Raw genomic sequence first — 24,302 nt, forward strand, 5'->3', positions numbered from 1 at the left:
CTGTAATGCCACAGATGAGCACTTCCCTATATTCAAAGCAGTGTGTTTAGTCTCATCTCAGTTTTGTATGCTGCTGGTTCTTTCTAACATGAGAAATGTACAAGGAAAATTGAGAAAAACTGGACACAGTTTACAGAGTTTTCTAGGGTCAGGCTTGATCAAGAATGGCTTCTCTGGAATCCAAATTCCTAAAGGACTAAATACCAATTAAGATGGGTCTTGTGGTTTCCACAATGGGCTATGGAACTGGACTGAGCATCATGGCATTCTGTTTTCTAATCATTTTCTAACACAAATCTGATTTTAGGAAGACCTGAAGCAATTTGTTGCTGCTACAGAGTGTGTGACCTGATAACCAGATCTTATTTGTCTATGTACTGTAGCATCGGCCCCTTCTGCTTGTGAACACACTATAAAAAGAATGAGGAGTGGGTCATAACCAAAGAGTCTGATACCAGATAATGACTTTGAGTCTATGGTACACCAACAGTAAAATTTGTCAAATTACATGCTTCATGCAAGGTTGTGGAGATTTGTGGTCTATGGTGGATTTTGGTTTGAGCTTGGTTTCGTTTGACAATTTTATTTGCTCTTGGTCAGTCAAAGCATCAATAAATGTGTGCTGGTTGTCGGTTGTCTATAGGCAATTACTTGGTTGTTGACCATCTATCAGCCTTATGCAGACTCTAGCATAGCTGTCCATGGTGCTGAAATGTGGCTGGGATCATAGAGGACGCACCCTTATGAAACAACATTGTTGTTGGACCATGAACTGAGAACTAAAGTCAGTAATATGAACATCTGTGCATCTTCCAGATGGTTGCACCGACACTGTGTGCTGAAAACATATATTTTGTCATGCAGTCCTCTTTTGTCCATTCATCTCAGGGATAGCTCAGCTAAGCATGCAAGTCAAGCTGAGCATGCAAATCAAGCTAAGTAGCTTAAAGAAATAGCATCTTTAGAGTTATGATACTTAACAAACTAGCATTTCGCTGTGTTTTGGGGGGGAAGGGGAATATATACTGTAGATTCAGTCAATGCAGTCTTCACATGCATGAATCATGCTCCATTCACACAACATTGTGAGATGCACTGGACTTTGGTGAACATAAGAAGTCACTCATGTAGACACTGTACACTTATGCTTCAACTAATTCTTTAAGATATTAAGACCCTAAGGGGCAAACTACTGTTGCAAGTAAGAGCATAGCTTATCCAACAACAAATACCCCATAGTGACTGGTTCAACCCCTTCTTCTCAGCTTTTTCGAAGAGGTTGAAGAAGCATAAACTGGTTTCTTTACATTCATGATCCAAAGCCTGTCCTTCTGAACTGTTTAAACAGGATGAGAATGTAATTAAGTATCTGCTTTAACATTTGTAAATGATAAAACAAGGGATTAATATAATCTTATTTTATAATGTGAACGCAAATAAGATGTAGACTCTTTAAATAAATGGTAAATGATTAACATTTATTGAATGTCTTGCTGCTCATACATTCATTCATAAAGAAACCACTTGACAAAACAAACCAAAAAGTGAGAATTATGCAATTATATCATTTATGTGCTTAAACATTGATAAAAAAAAAATATCTTAAACTTATTTTATGAAGTGGCTCTATAAGCATCGTGATTTTTCTCCATGGCTCTGAAGCACATTGTAAAGGTATGATTTGCAAGAAATTGACCTCTTTCACACCACCCACCTCACATTAATTACATAAAACGAGTAAAACAAACAAACAAACAAACAAACAAACAAACAAAACAAAAAACAAAACCAAAAAAAAAAAAAAAAAAAAAACAATATTGTGCGTAATGTTATTTTTCTTTTGAAGAAAATCAGGACAAATTATTAAAATAACACATTGCTCGGCCACACCCCTACAAACGCTTGTCAGATTAACGCGCATTATTATCTCTCTCTCTCTCTCTCTCTCTCTCTCTCTCTCTCTCTCTCTCTCTCTCTCTCTCTCTCTCTCTCTCTCTCTCTCGCATCTCCTTCTTCATCCCCCTCACGATTGAGAAAAAAAAAAAAAAAAAAAAAAATCGCCGGCGTGAAACAGATGTGAAAGCATCATTGGAGTCTGAGTCCTTTACAGTATAGAGAATAACCGACAAAACTCCGCGTTCACCGATAAATTCAGTTCGTCCAAAAGACTTCTGGACTGAGGACTTGAGGACATTTTACGTCTGCTCACGACTGGAAAGTAAGTTTTGCGGAAACGGAGTTCAATAATGAAACCATGTTGCACCGAACTTAAAACAGTTGACTCATACGAGTAATACGTCGAAAAAACTATTTTCTAGCAAATAATAACTTGAAAGTATAAAACGTCATTGATTTCTTCATTGTATACACTGTTTTGGTCACACTTTACATGATTGTAACATGGCAACTATAATGTCAAGGATTACTCAGTTTATGAGAAACACATCATTAAATAGGCCTACCAAATTTAAGATAACTGTTTATTTAATTGCATTTGATATGTGATAGTGTAGTTATTTGATGCAGCTTGGCTAATGCGCTGAATAAGAGACGCACTGCTGCAGAAGAAACGCAAGCTGCTGTGCGTCTAAAAACGTTATAAACCAGCTATATCTGAGTATCGTAATCTAATGATCTTTATTCCACGTCTTGATGAGATTAGATTTAATTATATGAACACCTGCCTCGTGTATATATATTTTTTTCAATAAAATATATAAAAATGCTGTATACATTTATTTATAAATAGTAAATGGTGAGCATTACATTACTTGTTTAAGAATCAGCAGAATCTTGTGAAACTCGTCAGCCATCATTAGGGAATATATTGAAAACTACATGCATTAATTCATAAAGAAACCAGTCACTAGAAGAAAAACAAAATAAATAAATAAAAACCTTTAGGAGCATGTCATTATTGTTGTGCAATTACGTATGTGAGTGTGTTTTGAGATGACAATTATGCCGAGTAATGGACAAGAGCAACATTTATGGACAACTATCCATTGATGTTAATTCTTCATTAATAAATTAAAAAGTACCTTGGGGAAATAATGTAAATGATAACAGTCATTATTAGGTGGTTCTTCTTATTATTTAGAGTGGTAATGAGATCATTATGCCAATGAAAACACAATTAAAGGGTGTTTGTATATATATTATTTCTTTATTGTTATTAGTTTTTAAGGGTCTGTATAAAACCATGCTACAGTAGTGTCACATGATAACAGTGATGACATCCCATGGTGCTTACAGTAAAAAAAAAATTAAAAAGTGTTAACTTTACTCATCCATGGTTTAGCACCTTCAGGATTATTCTCTAAGAGTTTGAGGATGGATGCAGATGTCGGGTTAAATGCTCCAAGCTGTGTTTGGCTCAGATGGGGTCCAACTTTGGGTCTCAGGTTGTCTTTAGCAAGCGCTTGTGGGAAAATGTTGGCTTCTTTTGTGACTCTGCTTGTCCACACTGCTTAATGAGTGTTTCTTGATGTGAATAATGATTCAAGTACTGTAAATTTGTGTTTTATAGCCTGCAAGTACATTTATTAATTCCACTGGTGATGGAGAGAGGAGGGCACTCAATTTGTTCTGGCAGACTCCTGCACTGGTAGACCTTAACATGCTTTACAGTACTGGCAACGGTGTTGCCAGCTTATTACTGTAAAAATCTATCTGATTACAGTAAGTAAATGCTGTGTACAGTCATTTACTGATTACTGTATTTGGCAGCTGTGGAATAATACAAATAAAAATTTTACAGTAACTAGCTTTAATAATGCCATGCATTATTATTTATTTATTTTATTTTTACCGTCTTAAAAACACAACACATGCAGCGTGAAAAAAAGCAGCAAGATGCGACGCAATGAACAAAGATGGACGCAATAGACTAAAACTTAAAAAAGAACGCGTCCCGAGACACTCGTGTTCACTATTCTGTTGTGCTCCATCTTGCTGTTTTGGGCACAAAAACGCATTTTGTGAGCGGCTACATATGTTATAAAGATTCTGGAGCTATGTGAAAAACCCCAAGTAAAATTTTATAGCATCCTTTCAATAACATCCAAGTTTTTTTCATTTCTCTATAAACATTTTGCTTGAGTTATCGTCTTATTACTGCTTGTACTTACTTAATTTGATGTGTTCCACTTAAATTATGTGAGACTCTAATCTGCTCAAATGAAGCTTTCCTCAGACAGCAGCGCTTGGCATCGGCTTTACCTGAGGCTTTACCCCGGGGGTTGAGGGAGGCAGAGAGAGAGGGAACAGGGCTAAGATTTGCATTAATTACCGTTACCAAATGTACAGATTATCTAACTAACAATACTAAAGTTAGAATTTAAAATATAATATCCACCTTTTTCCTGGGGAAACGAATGTGGGTGGAACTTCCGCCGGAAGTCGTTCTATAGCATTCCCTAGCTCTGGCTGCAGTCATTTTAGACCCTGTTTACAGCTAGTAATAAGACGTGTTTTTGATGATCCTATCGCAAATGATCAGCACCAAATAAAGTTGTAAACAGGGTGCAAAATATTTTGTTATTGGGTCACAAAAATATACAGAGGTAGTCAAAAACCACGTCGCAAGGAGTTTAAAACGCTGTCCTGAGTCATCCTGGATGGCAGCGAAGCTCCACCTCTCTCCAGTCACTCACCCACCGAACAGAGTTTAAACTTGCATGCGGATTTACAAGGAAATAACCATCCGATCAGAAAACTTGAAAAAGCTTGAAAAATTTGACATGAGGGATGGCACGATGACAAGCACACACATCTGAAGCTGAACTAACACAGGTACTCCACTAAAACAACAGATAATTTTGCTCAAAATGTTGTGTTTGTGCTTAGATTAAATCTCAACTGCATCTGAGAGAACCAGTGCACCAGTTTTGTTTGCGCTTTTGCACCGGTTTTGTTTGCAGTTTATTAGCATTAAGTAACACACTGATATAGTGATTGATGTATGTCCCCATGAAATCACACACACTCTCCTCAAAATCTCAACACCGCAACAAAAGAATGAATGGACGTATGATGCAACAACAGCTGTGTTTACTTGACAACGGAAGTAACGCTCATATTTCTCGCAAAGCATCATAGGATGTAGGAAAAAGGTGGATAGAGGCAAGTTCAGTGGCATAACTACAGGAAGGGCATGGTTTGTAGCCTCCTTAGGACTGGACATAAGAGGAGGCTGGCGACTGCCGGCCAAAAGGGAACGATAAAAACGGCCGCGGGCCCAACGTGGAATGAAAGGCGGAAACAATCAAGGAACAAAATGGAGAAATAGCATTCTTCAGTTTTGATGGTTCCTCAAAATGACTCAGTCCAATTTAAAACTTGGCTGGAGTTGATGGATTGCTGAAGTTTTATTTTAGACAATAAATGATACAGTAAGGCTTGAAGATCCTGTTTAATAAATCATATCTCTGCATAATGCTTGACCTTGGTTCTTTTTTATATTTGTCAAAATCATAATTTTATTGTGTTGAGGCAACTTAATCTGTAGAGTTTTCAGCTTTTTACCTAACAGTTATTTCAATCAAGAATCACACCAATCGTCCCTTCACAATCATCTTCTTTGATAGAATCAAGGTTACAGTCAGAACAGAAATGTTCCCTTTCAAGTCGATTATTTCGACGCTGTGTAAGTAGCTGATGCTATGTGAAACGAGTGCCATAATATTGTGCTACTGATTCACATGCAATACTTGCAGTGCTCACTAGCCAACGACAAATAGGAAGGAAGAGGTAGAAACAACCAAGTTGCCAACCTGGCAAAAACATTACCAACAATGGCTATATTTACATGTACACCAATACTTAATAAAATAAACATTTATCTTCATTGTTTTACACCCTGTATGGCTGAATACAATTTTCTTTGCAACTGGCTTCTGGTGACCTCTTCTGGACATAAATGGATACCACACTTGTTTATATGCTTTAAAACACTTATTGCTTTACCCTCTGGGGGCAGTGTTTTAAAATTCGGTCAACATATATCAATTTCGGCAAAAGAAAAATCGGCACACACTTGAAAATTTTTATGTGAGATCGGGCTGATTATTTTGTGGTATATGGTCTTTTTATATCGCCAACATTCAATTCAGACTGCAACCGGACATTCACAACTCGGGATTATATGTTTTCTTTTGTCGTGCAGCTGTAGATTCTGCAGTGGTTGAGCACCACTGCTGGAAAACAGTGCAAGAACGGTAGTGAAACATTGACATATAAACCCTCAAGTTATAAAACTTGGCAAAGGTGTAGGGGAAGCCCATCCTGCTGCCAGACAAACGTCCTTTGCCCAAGCCCATGAGAAAGCCTTGCTGCTGGTAGAATGGGCCTTAACATCTATGAGGCACTGCATGGCTTGTGAAATGTAGGCATGAGCGAAACTTAAGTGAGCACAACGGCATCAACAACCCAGTGAGACAGTTTTTGCTGTGAGACCGCCAAAGCTTAAGCACGGCCTCCAAAGCAAGAACTGATCTGACAGCCTGAACTGACTCATTCGGTCAACATACATGTGCAATGCCCTCACTGGACAAAGAATATGCAGCTTTTCAGCCATGTCCAACTCAAATGGAGGAGAAGAGTATGCTTGCAAGGTGACAACCTGAGCCCAATACCTTGGGCACATAACCTTTTCTAAGCATAAGGACTGCTTTCGACAAGTCCGGTCTAAATTCTAAGAAAGAGTCTTTGATGGCCAAGGCCTGGCAAGGCTTGTGTTTTCCATTAGTATAATTATCTCAACACCACTAAATAATAAGGTCCAAAATACATTTAAATGAATGAATCCAAAGCAAGTAGCGGCACAGTCATTAGAGATAGTAAGCTTACCGCATCTAGTGGCTCAAATAGGGGACCTGTAAGCACATTTAACACCAGTGCTAGGTCCCAGGCTAGGACAGTAGTGGGGTTCAAATGTCTAGCTCTCCTCAAGAACTTGCATGCCCTCTGACAAACCACCCAGAGGATCATGTCCCACCACTAAAGCAGCGATGAGCATGGATGGAGAGAGTCCCACATCCAAAGGCTCCTGCAGAAAGCAGAGAACCACCTGCACAGGGCAGCGCTCTGGGTCCTCTCCTTGGGAGGAACACCAGGCAACGAAAAGCAGCCTTGTTGAGGGAGCTTTAGCTTGTATGGTGTCTTGACAAAATGGTCAAAAATTGTGCTACATAAGCTTTTTTTAGTAAGTAACTAACTGAAAGATTAATGCTGCCATTTAACTTGCAATTTTACTGAAGCTGTCAATAGATTAAAAAAAATTATCAAATACTTGCATTGCCAATTAATTAATCACAATTACATATATATTACATACTGGCTATAAGAGGTCCCAAGTAAAGATAATTCTGTATATAATAATCCAAATTAATATAATAATACACTGTATATAATAAGTACAATAATGCAATTCAAAGACATTACATTATTGTTTCATTTGAGTAAAGGATTGATTAGACAGTACAAAAAGTTTTTTTGGCAGAACATGTATTGTCAACAGCCTTAATTTGTACCCAGCTGTCACAGCAAAAGAAAAAGATAACAGAAATGAAAAGTTAAAAAAAAAAAAAACTACAAAAAAAAAAGGCAGATGCTATTTGCACCCCAGTGCAGATATAATGGTATATGCTATTTACACCCCAGTGCAAATAGTGGCAGACATTATTTGCACCCCAACCCTGGTGCAAATAGTGGTAGATACTAACTGCACCCTGATGCAAATAGTGTCAGATACTATTTGCAGCCATATTTAAATACTAACATACAGTTTGGGCATCACTGCAGTGTGTTTATTGTGTTTATTTAGAGTCCCACAGACACACTACATTAATCCCTGCCTCTAAACATAACCTTATACTTACCTTAGAAACAATTATGGCTACCCCCTGTTTATTGACCAAACCTTAGTCCATGAGAAGAGTCTTGGTCGACCAAGTTTTGATTGGTCGGTTGGTCGCAGAAAAAACTCCACAGGAAACCGACGAACACCAGTATTACCGCTAGGTGGTACTATAGGGTCATTTTCGTTAAGCAGGGTTATGGTTACATAATAAAGCAAGACACCTTGATTTCAAACTTTGAACTTTATTTTTATTTATTTTAACTAAAAATTCAAATGAAACTGAAAAAATAAATAAAATAAGTGCAATTAAAATGTGTGTTGTTCAACTTTTTGAAAGATGGCTTTACAACAGTTCAACATCTCTCTGGCAAAGAGCCTACTTCATCTGTGAATTCTCTACCAGACGGGTATTTCGTTGTCTGGGAAAATACATCATGTGTGTAAATAAATTTGTTTTGTTCCCTCCTTCACGAGATATATATATATATATATATATATATATATATATATATATATATATATATATATCGCAATATCCAATTACATCGGCAACACCCGGGCTGAGGGATCGGTGAATATTCTTGCTTTAGTGAATTTGCATTGAAAATGTAATTAATTTATTTAAAAAACTTAAATCAAATACATTTCTAAATTCAAATTGCATTCCAAACGAAACAAAAAAGCAAATAAAATAATGAAGTGATATATATATATATATATATATATATATATATATATATATATATATATATATATATATATATATATATACTGTACATACACACACTACCGGTAAAAAGTTTTGAAACACTTGACCGAAATGTTTCACATGATCTTAAAAATCTTTTGATCTAAAGGTGTATGCTTAAATATTTGAAATTAGTTTTGTAGACAAAAATATAATTGTGCCACCATATTAATTTATTCCATTATAAATCTGAAATTTTATTAAAAAAAAAACAAAACACTTTTTGGACCAAGTAATAAAGAAAAGCAGCCAATAAATGCCCAGCATATAGATGGGAACTCCTTCAACACTGTTTAAAAAGTATCCCAGGGTTATACGTCAAGAAGTTGGTTGAGAAAATGTCAAGAGTATATTTCTGAAAATTCTAGGCAAGGGGTGAGTACTTTGAAGATGCTAAAATATAACACAGTTTTGATTTATTTTGGATTTTGTTTAGTCACAACATAATTCCCATAGTTCCATTTATGTTATTCCATAGTTTTAATGACTTTCTATTATTCTAAAATGTGAAAAAAAAAAAAAAAATTATAATAAAGAATAAGTAAGTGTTTCAAAACTTTTGACTGGTTGTGTGTATATATATATATATATATATATATATATATATATATATATATATATATATATATATATATATATATATATATATATATATGTGAAGACATATAAACAATTATAAATGTAAAAATAATAATTATAATGATGATAATAATCACTGAAATATAAATCATAGTTATTTTATGTTTTAATCACAGATGTATAGGCTGCAGAGTTGTGGTCACAATGAACTGCTCTGTGGAAATAAAGCGAACTGAACTCAAAGCACCTCCTGAGCTGAGATGTCTGAGGACATTTACAGCACTCTCATAGATGATACTGTTCTTGCAAAAATCAGAAGACTGAAACAAAGAAAGAGTGAGGAACTTTTACATGCGTGTGTTCCACGAGACTGCACGCCTCCGTATAAACATACATGCGCATAGACGGCTTTTCTGTCATCTGTTCTTAATATAATAAAGCATGTTTCTTCAAGTGTGTGTCTGTGTGTCAATGGGCAAATTATTTGTAATATTAATTTGATAATAATAATAGCCTAATAATAATAATAATTTAATACATGGGAAAATGAGCCAAATATCGTCTTGACATTGTCAAAGGCATCAGCTATTGGCGATCACTCTGACTATCGTCGATCCCCGAGATCATCGTCTGTCGGCACAACCCTAATGTGCATTTCTCTCTATAAATTAACAAAATGTTCAGACAGTCTCCTTGCTGGTTTTTCTGACACATTCAGAATCATTACCACTTTTGGCTGTATTGCTGTGGTTCTCTTCGTGTGTGCGCTTGTAAAATTTATATTTTAAAGGCAAATTATTACGGTTTAGTATTTCTCTGTAATATAGGACAGTGTTAGCAATGTTACTTATAAAATTCTTTCTCAGCCCTGGATCTCAAACCATTTTCTGATGCCCCCCAAAATATATACATTTAATTAATTAAATTAATATCATAAACGTGCGACTAGTTGACTAATGGCATAAATTAACGTCTACTAGTCGACTAGTAAAATCTTTGGTTGGGGGCAGCCCTAGAAAAAATAACCTTGGTTTTACTACAGTAACCATGGTTTCATCATGGTATTTTATTTATAAATTTACAGTAACCACAAAATTAACCATGGTTACTATATTAACAACATATTACTGTTGAAACACCATGGTTAATTGCATTAAAACTATGGTTTCTGCCAAAAAAAAAAACAACAAAAAAAACATGGTTACTACAATATTACTCAACAGTGTTGCAATCTACATACAAGCGATGCTGAGCCGCAGGAACGAGTGCGATCGACAGATCACCCTCCCTCAGGTCAAACCCTTCTCTGCACTCCTCGGCATTCACCATGACCAAATCACTGCGATGAAATCAACATTTATATTCATTTTTATCTATTATTTTAAGTAGTATTTTAGGAAATATTTAGAGTGGAAATAGGAAATCGGATGGAAAAAGAGTGGGACAAACGCAGATTCAAACCACGGTCACTAGGACAACAGTACACATTCACATACCATCTTTACACCCCACGCCACTGCAGTGACATCTATTGTTTAGTTTGGTGTATATTTCTGCGGTTCCACCAGACCATTGGGGTGCTGCACTGTGTGGAAGATACTATTTATACCACAAATAGACACTCTGCAAAAAAAAAAAAAAAACGGTATTACCTTTGTCCTGTCTTCAGCTTCAAATTGCAACGATAACTGTTACTGTAATTTTATAGCATTCTGTGGTTTAAGCCACGGATTGCGATCAAAAAGATAGTATTTGTCTAAGAATCTCTAGCTGCCTGGAATAAGCACACTCATTTGTATATTCCTTTGTAAGTCATTAGTGTTCAAGACCTCAGTCAACAGGTAACTGACCCCTGGGACAGTCTGTTTGCATACCTTTGTCCTATCCCAACAGATAACAGCCAGGGGAAATTACTCTTTCTCAATGTTTAGCTCCCTGTCTCTGAGAGTATATTGATCCTGTTGAGGTACTAAAAAAATCCCACAAAGCTGAAAACATCATACCATCAGCAAAACTGGATGAAGTAAACATTTTTGTCTTACCGAATTAACTTGTGTACAGTAGCTTCACCAGGTTATCACTAGAAAATATTAATGTTTACACTGGTGGCCAGGAGCGTATTTGCTTGAACAGAAGCTGATATATTTCTTCTAGTGCACTCAGTTCTCAGCATTAGCAATGATTGCCTTATTATTTGACTTTGTTTGGCTGGTGTGGTGTAATGATTAAGGCACAGGGCTGGTAACTGGAAGGTTGCTAGTTTGATCACCGCAAGGAGTGCGCAGTGAGCAATCACATAGTGCCCCTGAAGCAAAGTACTTAACCCCAGGGATTGTGCCTGAAATTGGTTCATGGTGTCGTTCCTTGGCAACATTGTGTGAATGTCACTGAAACAAAATCCACCAGCCCTGGTTGTGTGATGATAAATATAGATTTGATTCTTCTTCTAACACTTTATCTTCTTTATCACTTGAGGAGCGTTCATCACTGGCATTACTGTGTCGCCCGAGAAGGGACTACAAATATCAGAAATTTCACTTAAAATGTTCATGACCAGTCTACAGTACAGTTGTGGTAGGTTACATTGAGAAAATGGTCCTATTCGGCTCTGGTCCATTGACCAGGACAAAAGATAAAGCTTTGATACTATTGAATATGTCCCAGCTGGAAGATATTTTTAGGCTGCTTGAGGAGACAATGTGATGAGCCAAAAATTATCATCACAAGTGTGTCATTCATCTTTTGGCAGACCATTCCTTACACCAATGTTAAGAACAAGAATAAAGAAATCAAGGCACACAGTGACATTGACAGATGGAGATGGATCCCTTTTATTTTTCTCGAAATAACACAAACAACACAGTCTGCAATGATATCAAGACTTTCCCACAGACAAAAGGGAAAGGGAATGCACGGCTCACTGCTGAAAGGGTTACTTATGGCATCAGGCAACTTCAAAGGCCCACTCCAGCTGATAGCCCCCATAAATAGCGAATTTGAAGGGGAATTTTAAATCAAAAATGTATTAATATTTCACCTCCACATTGATTCATGCTGCCACTGAAGGCATTTTCATCTCTCCTCTGAATCAATTGTAAGAGGAATTGCGATGACTTTATTCCCAAGATCCATGACATAATTTTTAAACATTTTATTGTATAGTCTAGCATTTTCTTTTTTTAAGTTTTCAAACATCTTCATTTAAGTCTGAAAACTAAAGAGAAGGAAGTAGATAGAAGTAAACAAATACTTAAACATGAAAAGCTTTGACAACATTTTAGATATGCAAATGATTTGTCATCTGTGTAATCTTCATATATATATTTTTTAGCTGCTCTCATGAAGTCTCAAGGGAACACATTCTTCTTCTGCAGCATTTTTGAAAATAACTTTGTTTATTCTTGCATGACCTCCCAATGAAAGTATTCTTTGACAGCAAGAGACACATTAAAATGTCCATGTAAGTTATTGCCTGTCCTCATTCAGATTTTGTTAACTTGGCTGTCAACAGATGGTGTGATTTAATATAATTTGCAGAGGGGCATTGTGTGACAGCACTTGCGATCCAGTAGCCAGAGAGTCACTCTTTCAGGTGAAGGACAGGGTGAAATCAATTTTCATTAAAACTGGCAGGACTTAAGCATCAGGCCTGTGTTAGCATGAAAGTGTTCAATGCAGAGCAATCTACTTAAACTCTGACAGGTTGCATATTGCACATTGCTTATGGAATTACAGCCCACCCTAGTGTGAAAAGCTGAATGATGTGCCTAGGTTTATTTTTAAGAAGGCCTCAATGTCATGCTGCACTGGACCAGCCAAAGGCAAAATAATGCTTTGAGACCATTTAGAATTTGCTAGCACATGGTTGTGCAGCCATGCCACATGGAAAATATCTCTTGGTAAAAGATGAATAAAGTTGATTTTGAGCAGATATCCAAAGAGACCCAATTAGGTTTAGAGGTCAACACAGAATAGTACACATTATCTTTTTGGACCAATCTTGTCAGTTCTGGCCATGATTGAATTCCAAAGCAGGCATTCCTGGATGAAATGCTATGTTGATCAATCTTTAGATTAGTGTCCCTCTTTTACATGAATGGCTATTATTTTTAATCAGTGCTGCATGTTTTTAGCAGGTAATTAATTCAAAGAGGAAATATGGATGGTTATGCACTAAGAAGTAGCAGTTTGACTGACTCAGGGATCTAGTTGACTTCATCTTGCAGTATATATTCAGATGAACTGTATATGTCGTCAAATATTTCCAAGCATATTTCGAATGTAAGCAGTAGTTCTTATTCAGAAGGCTTTCATTCACATGGTTTGCTGTGCTTCCAGTTACCCACACAAATACCTCATCTCTATGTACTTGTTCATGTAAATGTTCTATTTTAACTGCCTCATCTTAGATAAAAAAAATAAGATATTTTCAGTTTTTTCCCCTCTGAATTTTTAGCAATGAGTGCTGGAACAGGCGGCTCTTAAATTTAGCCTTGTATAACATCATGCTCCCAAACCATGTGCTTTTTCTTTTTTCTCGCTCTCTGATTTACTGGAACTGTAGAGTGAAATGCCATTGAGGGACTTTGTAACCAAGGCAACAAACAATAGCTGAGCTGAATGGTCAGATTAGTGTGCAAGGAGTAAGGGGCTTAAACTTTTTTTTTTTTTTTTGTTTTTTTGCTTTGTTTGTAAAATATTGCTTGGGTGGGAGCCATGTGGTGACAGTCATTGCTAGCACGTTAAGATATTGCCACACCTTATCTACAGTAAAGCTATTTAAGACAAAACTATACAAATCTTCTTTCTGTAGCTTTCACACAGACATATTCATAATAAACTAAATTGGATAACATGACATCCCCATTCTACTGAGTTACTGACAAGCGGCATCAATTCAAATGTGTTTTACCTTTTCATATAGCAAGACTGATTGTATACTGCACTAGCAGCCTCAAAGACATGGTTCTGGTCTTGTGGAAACCATGAAGAAATTGTGTTCACACAATCAATGATGATTTAATCATTCAATCTTTAATTCTGAGATTGCATTTTCCCTATAAGATTATATTTTTTACTCCACTGATGGTTAGACTTAGGGTTGGGGTTTGGGTTAGGTCATATGGTTAATAAATTATTCTTGTTGACTGTATTAAAATATTTACAACTAAAACTAAACTTGCTCCAACTTGCTTTTGGCACCACTCTGTGAACATTTTACCTAAAATCTGGAGCTCACACATTCACATACGTTAAGCAACACTTCAAGCTTTGGCCACAGTGAGATCAGTCTTGGAGTGAAATAAAACAATGTTTTAAGTTCCTGATTGTGAGTGCTAGTGAAAATAATTCCACTATCAGTATTGACCACACAGTTCTATATCTGTTCATTCCTTATTTTAGGCTGTTGTTTATGTAGAATTTATGATTAGATGAGATGTATGGCAGACTTCCTGCAGTGTGTTTATAATGAGCTAACCAACTATTTTAAAAGCAGCTTTTTCTCAATAGCAACAGCAAAAGCAAAAAAATAAATGCTGTCAGGTTGTGTACAGTGAGCTGCCTCAGCAGGAGTGCAGTCAAACATACACACATACTCAGGCACACACACACACTCCATTGGTACTAGCGTAGCCTGACTAACGGGGGCATTCTCCTCCATTAACCAAGCTGTTTCTCACCTTCATCACTCAGCACTCCTCATCCTCCCACCATACTGACCTCTGTCATCCATTCTGTGAATCATCCCTCTCTTTCTCTCTCTCTGTAGAGCTGTATGTTCCAATCACACTCTACTCTGACATAAAAACTTTGACTAGTCACTGTCCAGTTAATACCAGCACCACAGCAATGCACCACCATTTATATTTAGGCCGTGGCCAAAAACACTCTTACACGCAATTGACTGGGAGAGATAATCAAGTGAGGTGTTCTCTTTCACCCGTGTGGGTGTGAGGATGCTGAAATTCATCCTTTGTAAAGCCTAGTGGGGTTGTTTTGAGCAGTGAAACTGCTTTAAGCTCTATTAACATATGCTGCAGAGGGCAGTTTTGTTGGCTCACAATGCTGGTCTGTACACTGATCAGAACAGCAGTCCTTTTTTGATCCTTTCTCTCTGGCTGTGACTGCCTTAGGCTGCTGCACTATTAAACAAGACACCCAACACTGCGAAAAGATAGAAAGTATTTCCAAGCCTCAATGCCTACTTATTTTTACACTTAGAGACAAGCAAAGACTTTTTGGAAAGTCTGAAGTTTGGTGCCTTTGCACACAGCTGCTTTTATGCAGACTAGACATTTCATAGACTAAATGTTCTAAATTTTCATAGACTAGACATTGTCAGAGACCTTGATAGACCTAAATTGAAGGCTTTACAATATCAGTTAGTGGTTTTTATATAATGTTGTGTTTATGATGAACATCTGTGAAAACCATTCATGGGGCGATATAATTAATGCAGCCTGATTTTATGAAAATTATGTGACTGTGGCAACATTTTTCAAATTACATTACGTTCTTAATTACACGTATTGCACCAGTTCTGATGTGAAATGTCTACTGTGTGGCGCTAATAGAGAGTTAAATGTTCTCTCAAAAAGATGAGATTTTTAAGATTAATGCTCTGTCCAATTTAAAATAAACAAAACCAACATTCCTACCCTAAACCTTAAAGGAATAGTTAACCCAAAAATTCTCTCATCATTTACTTGCCCTTTATGCCATCCCAGATGAGTATGATTTTCTTTCATCTGCTGAACTCAAATGAAGATTTTTAGAAGAATTTCTCTCAGTGAAGAATAGCTCATTTGGTCCATACAATGCAAGTGAATGGGTGCCAAAATTTTGAAGCTCAAAAAAATCACATAATTCAGCATAAAAGTAATCCATAAGACTCCAGTGGTTAAATAATGTCTTCAGAAGCTATAAAATAGGTGTTGGTGAGAAACAGATCACTTTCACATTCTAATTCTTGTATTTTTGGTGATTCACATTCTTCATGCATATCATCCCCTACTGGGTAGGGAGAAGAATTTCAAGCAAAAGTACTTAAATATTGATCTCTTTCTCACCAGCACCTATCATATCACTTCATATCACTTCTCAAAACACTGGAGTCATATGGATTACTTTTATGATGCCTTTATGTGCTTTTTGGAGCATCAAATTGTTAGCACCCATTCACTTGCATTGTATGGACAATCATCTTCTAAAAATCATAATTTGTGTTCTGCAGAAGATAGAAGGACTCTATGGCTCTGTGGCTCAGGTGGTAGAGTGGGTTGTCCACTAATCACAGGGTTAGCAGTTAGATTCCTGGCCCACATGACTCCATGTGCCGAAGTGTCCTTGGGTAAGACACTGAACGGCAGACTAGTGCCTTGCATGGCAACTCTGCTGTCATTGGTGTGTGAGTGTGTGTGTGAATAGGTGAATGAGACACAGTGTAAAGTGCTTTGTAGAACTGCTAAGGCTTAAAAAAAAGCACTATATAAGTGCTGACCATTTACCATAGAAAGTTACACATCTGGGATGGCATGATGGTGAGTAAATGATGAGAGAATTTTCAGTTTTGGGTGAACTATTCCTTTAAATCTGAACCTAATCAATAGTCTGTTTTTTGTCTTACATTTGCTTTGTTAAATGTTTTTAATATGTATCCTGTTTTGAGTTTTAAATAAACAAAATTGACATCCCTAACAGAAACCTTATACCTAAACGTATTTGATATAATAAGCAAATGTGAGGTGAAAAATGCAATTGCTGAAGCAACCATGTATTTTATTGGTGGTTCTATGACACTTTTGTAACGACTCACGTGATCTGCTGGAATCATCCTTCAGTCTTTCACATTGCAAGTACTATGCTTTAATAGTTTAGCTTACGCAAAAATGTATCATGTCTGAATAAGCTTGTAAATGTTGTTGGTTATGTTATGCAAATAGAAAAAAGTGTTTTTATGTCATGATATAGCATTGTGTGAGGAACATGATGAAAAGTAATTTTTTATGAACTGATAATCAACAGTTTTTTTTCGTAATTTGTGTGAAAGTGAATAAACGTCATTGTGCTTCTATTGTTTATTTCACTAGGAAACTGTAGTGATACATAGAATGAGCCAAATCATTTTGAAAAAATGTTATTATAGTAATGTGATTTTAGAAGACCAGGTTAAATTAATGACTGATTAATTGTGAGGTACAGTGCCTTGCAGAAATATTCAAAGTTTAAACCCTTAATATATTCTCTCATTTCACAGAATTATAGATGCTACATTAAAAGTGTATTCTCTTCAGAAATATATTTAGAAATGTAAATATGTAAATGTCAATGATTTGAATTATGAGGAGAGACTTTTCAAGGGTCTGAATACTTTTGTAAGGCACTGTATTTAAGGTATAGTAAAAAAAACAACAACAAAAAAACATACAAAGTCTGAATATGTACTATTGTTTTTTTTTATTTTTTTTATTAAGTTCGGTCCTCTCATTTAGGCATTGAATTCAGGGGCCAAAAGAGAGATTTGTAGAGAGATTGAGAGGAAGGCACTGCTGTTCTTGGGTAAAAGCTGGCAGTCACCCTTTTGAGCATCCAGGACAGATTTTAGCAGACAGCATGTGTGAGACATTCTTCAGTTCCCTGAGGACAGTGGTGTGTGTGTGTGTGTGTGTGTGTGTGTGTGTGTGTGTGTGTGTGTGTGTGTTAAATATGGCAAAAACAGAGCAGAACAGGACAGCTTTTTGGATTATTTGTGCATTTATCCTTCTCTGTCTGACATTTGAACTTTGTACATGCTGAGGCAACACTGAGGGACCTACCAATCTGCCTGTCATTTCTCTTTTTTTACAGCTTTCTATACTGATATAAGACTCCTTAGCAACCTGACCATATACTGATCATATTAACTTTTTACAGCATATATTTTCTACATCAGTTTCACTGCTGAAATAATCAGGCTATGAGAATGCATAAATGCCACAGTAACTCTTGCAAAATTCAGTATTTGGCTGTCTTTCCAAGCTGTAATTTATTTGTGGGTCAGGTCCAATCTAATTACAGCATTTTCCAGCACTCTCAGATGTTCAAAGAAAGCACTCAGAGGCATGGGCCACAGTAAGACACTAAAGACCAAGGTTGATGGCTACAGAAATCACTCATATTAAAAAGATTGCTTGAGATGGAACTCTAAACCTGATCAAATAAAACTGCAACTGGATGTTATGCTCGTAACATTTCATTGTACTGGAAGTCATCATATATCCTCATAAGGTTGGAAACAGCATGTGATCAGAGCATGTGGCGATGCTATCCATGAAACAAACAGCCTGACATGTTTCACTTGGCTGTGTGTGATGCAAACTTTCTGTGCATTTTTGCAGAAGGTCACTTGGAAATAATGAGTAATAATTTTAGTACTGTGAGGATACAGCTTGTAGATGATGATGATGATTAACACATTGTTGATGATGAGCATTTGGAGCATTACATAATCACATCAATATAATTAACAATAATAATAGTAATAGTAATATTAATAATAACAACAACAATACATAGTTCTCAGTATTGTCGATGTGAAAAAGTTGCATTTTCGTCTCTAATGAAGTCTGTGTTCCCCTTCTGTCACTCACTCGACGTTGTGTCGATGTAGTGACAATAGGGGACGATCTTGAGAGCCCGAGACACCTTCAGATCTTTGAGAAAAGGCCAATGAGAATTGGCGAGTAGAATTTGCATGCCACTCCCCCCGACATTCAGGTATAAAAGGGAGGCTGGAATGCGGATTCATTCAGATTTTTTCTTTGGATCCGAGCGGTTGTATTTCAGTGTGCTGTTGGATATACGGCGCATTCCAGCGGCTTTCTCTCCACTCTGCACTCCACTGCAGACTACGCCCCTGGGTGCTTCGACAGCGCTTTAAAATAGTTTATTTCCTCTAAAGAGTATATTTCCTCTATTAGAGCAGGCACAGTGACATTGAACTTCTTTTTAAAGACACGTATTTTTTAAGATGCCCTTCCGTCTCTGTGCAGTTCCTGGATGCGGTTGTTACCTCTCTGCCTCTGACGGTCACGATCAATGCCTCACGTGCCTGGGCCAAAATCACGTTGAGGAAGCGTTCGTGGATGGTTCATGTTCTCATTGCGAGAACATGACCATGGCAATGTTGCGGTCGCGGCTTTCCTTCTTTCGAGGGAAAGCCACTTCAGCTGTCTCCCCCGCTGGTCCTTCTACCTACGGGTACGAGGCCGCCCTGGTTAATGCTGAAGGCAATTCAGGGGCTTCAATGGGCACGGTTCCACCGGGTAAACCCCCATGGACCGCCCACTCCCCGGTACACTCGTTTGCGCCCGTCCAGTTCTGGGATGAGACAGGCAGCTCGCCTCAGTGCCAGCCTAATGTCTCTTTTGGAGCTCGTGAGCTGGATGAGATGTCGATCGCTGCATCGGAGAATGCCTTGGTGATGTCGGACGCCGAGGACTCGTCCGGGCTGCCGCCTTCGGGTGTGGCAGCCCAGTCTGAGGCTGACGCGGAGCTGACTTCCATGCTTGCCCGGGCCGCCGCGAGTGTTGGGCTTGAGTGGAACCCTCCACCCGCCCCTGAGCACTCGTGGCTTGATGAATTGACGACGCCCCCTCCAGTCCCCTTCTTCCCGGAAGTGCACGACGAGCTGACACGATCGTGGAGTGCACCTTTCGCTGCCCGAACACGATCCTTCAGTTCTTCCGCTCTCACTACCCTCGACGGTGGGGTGGCCGAGGGTTATGCCGCGATACCCCAGGTGGATAAGGCGATCACGGCACACCTGTGCCCGTTGAGCACCACCACCTGGCAGAGTCACCCGGCACTCCCTTCTTGAGCCTGCAGGACGACATCGTCTCTGGTGACTAAAGCCTGCTGCCGGTCAGGCCACCTCCCCCCCGGAACGCCATGGCCCTCTTACAGGTCCATCAGTCCAAGGCTACACGAGGGTAGTTCTGATCCCGGTGTGCTACAAGAGCTGTGCTCGGCAACCGATCTCGCCCTACGTGTGACTAAGGTCACAGCACGCACACTCGGGCATCTGATGTCCACGCTTGTGGTCCAGGAGCGCCACCTGTGGCTGAACCTGGTCGAGATAAGGGACGCGGACAAGGCGCGGTTCCTTAAAGCGGCCATCTCCCAGGTTGGCCTCTTCGGCGACACCATCGAGGACTTCGCCCAGCAGTTCTCGATGGTGAAGCAACAGACGGAGACCATTCAGCACATCTTGCCCCGACGTGGCTCAAGAGTGCGCACCCCGTCTGTTCACCGAGGGCGTCCCCCTGCGGCGACACAAACTCAATCAGCTCCGCCCCAGCCCGAGCCCAGCACTCGGCTCCAGCGTAGAGCCCCCCGCAGGAGAGGGACACCCTCTGCTTCTCGGCCGGCCATGAAGACCCCCAGGAGGGCTCCCAAGTGCCCCTGTGACGGGACACCCGAGGATAAAGACGTCTGCGGGAACTATAGAGCTGGTAGCCTGACCACTCCATCCCCTGGTGGAGGGCCGGGAGCAAAATCTTTTGTTCCCTTTTTCTTTTCTGTTCGCCGCACCCCTTACGGGCTGCGGTACCCACATTGTTAAAAAAAGAGCAGTTTCCACTCTCCTCGGGTCACACCGCCAGTGCTCACAGTCCCTGTCCCCATGACTACCAGACACCGAGCGCCTGCAGCCTGGGCTTCACGAACGCGCCCCCCCCACCTTCGCGTGCCCTGCTGCATCACACAAACCACACCCCCGGCCGGCTGGTGATGACGAGTTTCGAGGATGGCCCGAGAGGCCCTCCTCAGTCGCCGGCCCGCCTTACGCCAGGCGCGCGGAGCAAGGAAAGTGCTTTGAGGGTCCCCTCAGCGTGGCTGCCTCGGGTTGGAGCACCACCAGATGCGATCCTTCCATTAGTGCCCCTTGCCCGGAGTTTGGACGCGTGGCTATCGCTTTCCAATCCGTCGCGCTGGCTGGCCAGAACCATCTGACTCGGCTATTCGATTCAATTCTCCAGGCGCCCGCCCCAGTTCCACTGCATTCTCTTCACGTAAGTGAAGGACGAGAGCACCGCCGTCCTGCGGGCGGAGATCGCGGTCCTCCTACAGAAGGAAGCGATAGAGCCTGTCCCTCCAGCCGAGGTGAGACAGGGGTTTTACAGCCCTTACTTCATCGTTCCCAAGAAGGGCGGTGGGTTGCAGCCAATCTTGGACCTGCGAGTTCTGAACTGGGCCTTGCACAGACTCCCGTTCAAGATGCTGATGTAAAAGCACATTTTGATGTGCATCCGGCATCAAGATTGGTTCGCAGCGGTAGACCTGAAGGACATGTACTTTCACGTCTCGATTTTACCTTGACACAGACCCTTCCTACTGTTTGAGTTCGATGGTCAGGCCCCTCGCGTCTTAACGAAGGTCACAGAGGCAGCCCTTGCCCCGTTAAGGAAGTGGCCGTTCGCATACTCAATTACCTCGATGACTGGCTGATTATAGTGCACTCTCGAGAGTTACTGTGTGCACACAGGGACCTGGTGCTCACACACCTCAGCCGTTTAGGGCTTTGGGTCAACTGGGAAAAGAGCACGCTCTCCCCAGTTCAGAGCATCTCTTTTCTTGGCATGGAGTTAGACTCGGTGTCAATGATAGTGCGCCTCACATGCAAGCGCGCGCAGTCGGTGCTGAACTGCCTGAACTTATCCAGGTGGGAAATTTTGGTCCCACTGAAGTACTTTCAGAGGCTCCTGGGGCATATGGCATCCTCAGCGGTGGTCATGGCACTCGGGTTGATGCATATGAGACCGCTACAGCACTGGCTCCAGACCCGAGTCCCGAAGTACACATGGCACTGCGGCACATATTGCATGGCTCTAGGTCCAGGTGCGTCATGCTCCAAGACAGGCTGGGGTGCCATGTTCAACAAGCACGCAGCTGCTGGCTCCTGGACAGGACCTCGCCTGTGTTGGCACATCAACTGCCTCGAGTTGCCGGCAGTACAGCTCACCCTGCGGAAGCTATTGTCATTGATCCAGGGCAAGCACATGTTGGTCCAGACAGACAACACGACAACAGTGGCGTGTCGACTCCCAAGGTTAGGGAGGATGAGGAGCGGGTCATTCTCGTGGCTCCGTATTGGCCCACAGACCTGGTTCTTGGACCTCACACCCCTCATGACTGCACCTCCCTGGCAAATTCCCCTGAGGAAGGACCTTCTTTCTCAGGGACGGGGCACCCTCTGGCACCCACGCCCAGACCTCTGTAATCTCCATGTCTGGTCCCTGGATGGGACTCGGAAGACCTAACTCTTCTACCGCCCGCAGTGGTTAACACGATCACTCAGGGCAGAGCTCCTTCTACAAGGCAGCTGTATTCCCTGAAGTGGCATATCTTCGCTAAGTGGTGTTCTTCCCTTAGCGAAGACCCCCAGAGGTGCACAGTCGGGTCAGTGCTATCCTTCCTGCAAGAGAAGTTGGACGGGCGGCTGTCCCCCTCCACTCTCAAGGTCTATGTATCTGCTATAGCAGCACACCACAACATTGTTGTAGGTAAGTGTCTCGGTAAGCACGACCTGATAATCAGATTCTTGAGAGGCGCCAGGAGGTTGAACCCTCCTAGGCCGTGCCTCTTTCCCTCATGGGACCTCTCCGTGGTCCTTTTAGGCCTACGGAGAGCCCCGTTCAAGCTCCTAGAGTCAGTCGAGTTAAAGGCCATCTCATTGAAGACCGCCCTCCTGACCACTCTCACTTCCATCAAGAGGGTCGGGGACCTGCAAGCATTCTCTGTCAGCAAAGAATGCCTAGAGTTCGGTCCGGAAGACTCTCGCGTGATCCTGAGACCCCGACCGGACTATGTGCCCAAGGTTCCCTTTTAGGGATCAGGTGGTGAGCCTGCAAGCGCTGCCCCTGGAGGAGGCAGACCCAGCCTTATCATTGCGTGCTTTGCGCATCTATTTGGATTGCACGCAGAGCTTTAGACGCTCTGAGCAGCTCTTTGTCTGCTTCAGCGGACAGCGGAAAGGGAACGCTGTCTCCAAACAGAGGCTTGCCCACTGGATTGTGGATGCCATCATTTTGGCCTACCAGACCCAGTCCGTGCCTGCCCCCTTGTGGGTTCAAGCACACTCCACAAGGAGTGTGGAATCTTCGTGGGTACTGGCCAATGGCACCTCTCTAGCAGACATCTGTAGAGCAGCGGGATGGGCAACACCCAATACCTTCGGGAGATTTTACAATCTCCGGGTTGAGCCGGTTTCGTCCTGTGTTCTTTCAGGTAAGAACAGGTAAGTTTCATTACGCGGGGCAACTGGCCAGGTGTACCACTTGTGTATAGCGCCTTTCCCCTTCACAAGGTGAAGCCATGCGCTCTTCTTTCCCATGCGTGTTCACGACCTGTGAACCCTGGATGTCCTTCCTCCTAGCCCTCTGGCTCACGAATTCAGCGGAGGAATTCGTAGTCAGACCCAGTACGTGTGCTAACATGCCCTGTACTGGGGTAAGTGCTCCACAGGTCTCAGTTACCCCGGTAACCTTCTGTGATGTATCTTCCGTGGTACGGTCTCCCTTTTTCAGTAGACCAGCATCTCCCTTGGCAGAGCCCTCTCTGCCCCAGTCACTGCGTTTGTAGAGCTCCTCCCCTATGAAGGGCAGGACCTACTGCCGCGCCTCTTCCATGTGCAGCCTTAGGCCCATATGACGTAATTGACACTTTTTTACCCTCCCCTTCAGGGCAGGGTGTGGCCTCCATGGGGTCTTTTCCCCCTGAAAGAATAGGAACGGAAAAGAACGCCTTCCCCGGCGCATTTTATGAGGCCCCAGCCGAATCTAATTTTCTGTGGAGAGAAAAACTTAGAGAGAAAAGGCTGCGGCTGGCGCGGCCTGCTCCCATACTAGATACATCTCCTTCCCGCCTCAGGGTTGTTGGGAATTACATGATGTTTTGGGGCGTCTGGGGAGGTTATGTGCAGTCCGAGTGCATCTGTTCCTACGCTCACAGTAGCTTGCCTACACCTGCATTGGCAGTTCACGTAACACAGTTCAGCCATTGTGGTGTTTCATATAGGGACCCCTAGTGTAACTACATCGACACAACGTCGAGTGAGTGACAGAAGGGGAATGTCTC

At 41.0% G+C, this 24,302-nt stretch overlaps 1 protein-coding gene across 1 annotated transcript in view; it reads left to right on the plus strand.

The window, feature by feature from the left end:
• The first annotated feature begins 2,112 nt into the window (after positions 1 to 2,112).
• LOC127428329 (caM kinase-like vesicle-associated protein) overlaps positions 2,113 to 24,302 on the plus strand; it is a 134,444-nt gene continuing 112,254 nt past the window's right edge. The window contains exon 1 of the mRNA XM_051676649.1: positions 2,113 to 2,218. The gene's annotated coding sequence lies outside the window, so the exon portion shown is untranslated. The remainder of the gene's footprint in view (positions 2,219 to 24,302) is intronic.

The sequence above is a fragment of the Myxocyprinus asiaticus genome, chromosome 37, assembly GCF_019703515.2.
Source record: "Myxocyprinus asiaticus isolate MX2 ecotype Aquarium Trade chromosome 37, UBuf_Myxa_2, whole genome shotgun sequence".
Taxonomy (NCBI): Eukaryota; Metazoa; Chordata; class Actinopteri; order Cypriniformes; family Catostomidae; genus Myxocyprinus; species Myxocyprinus asiaticus.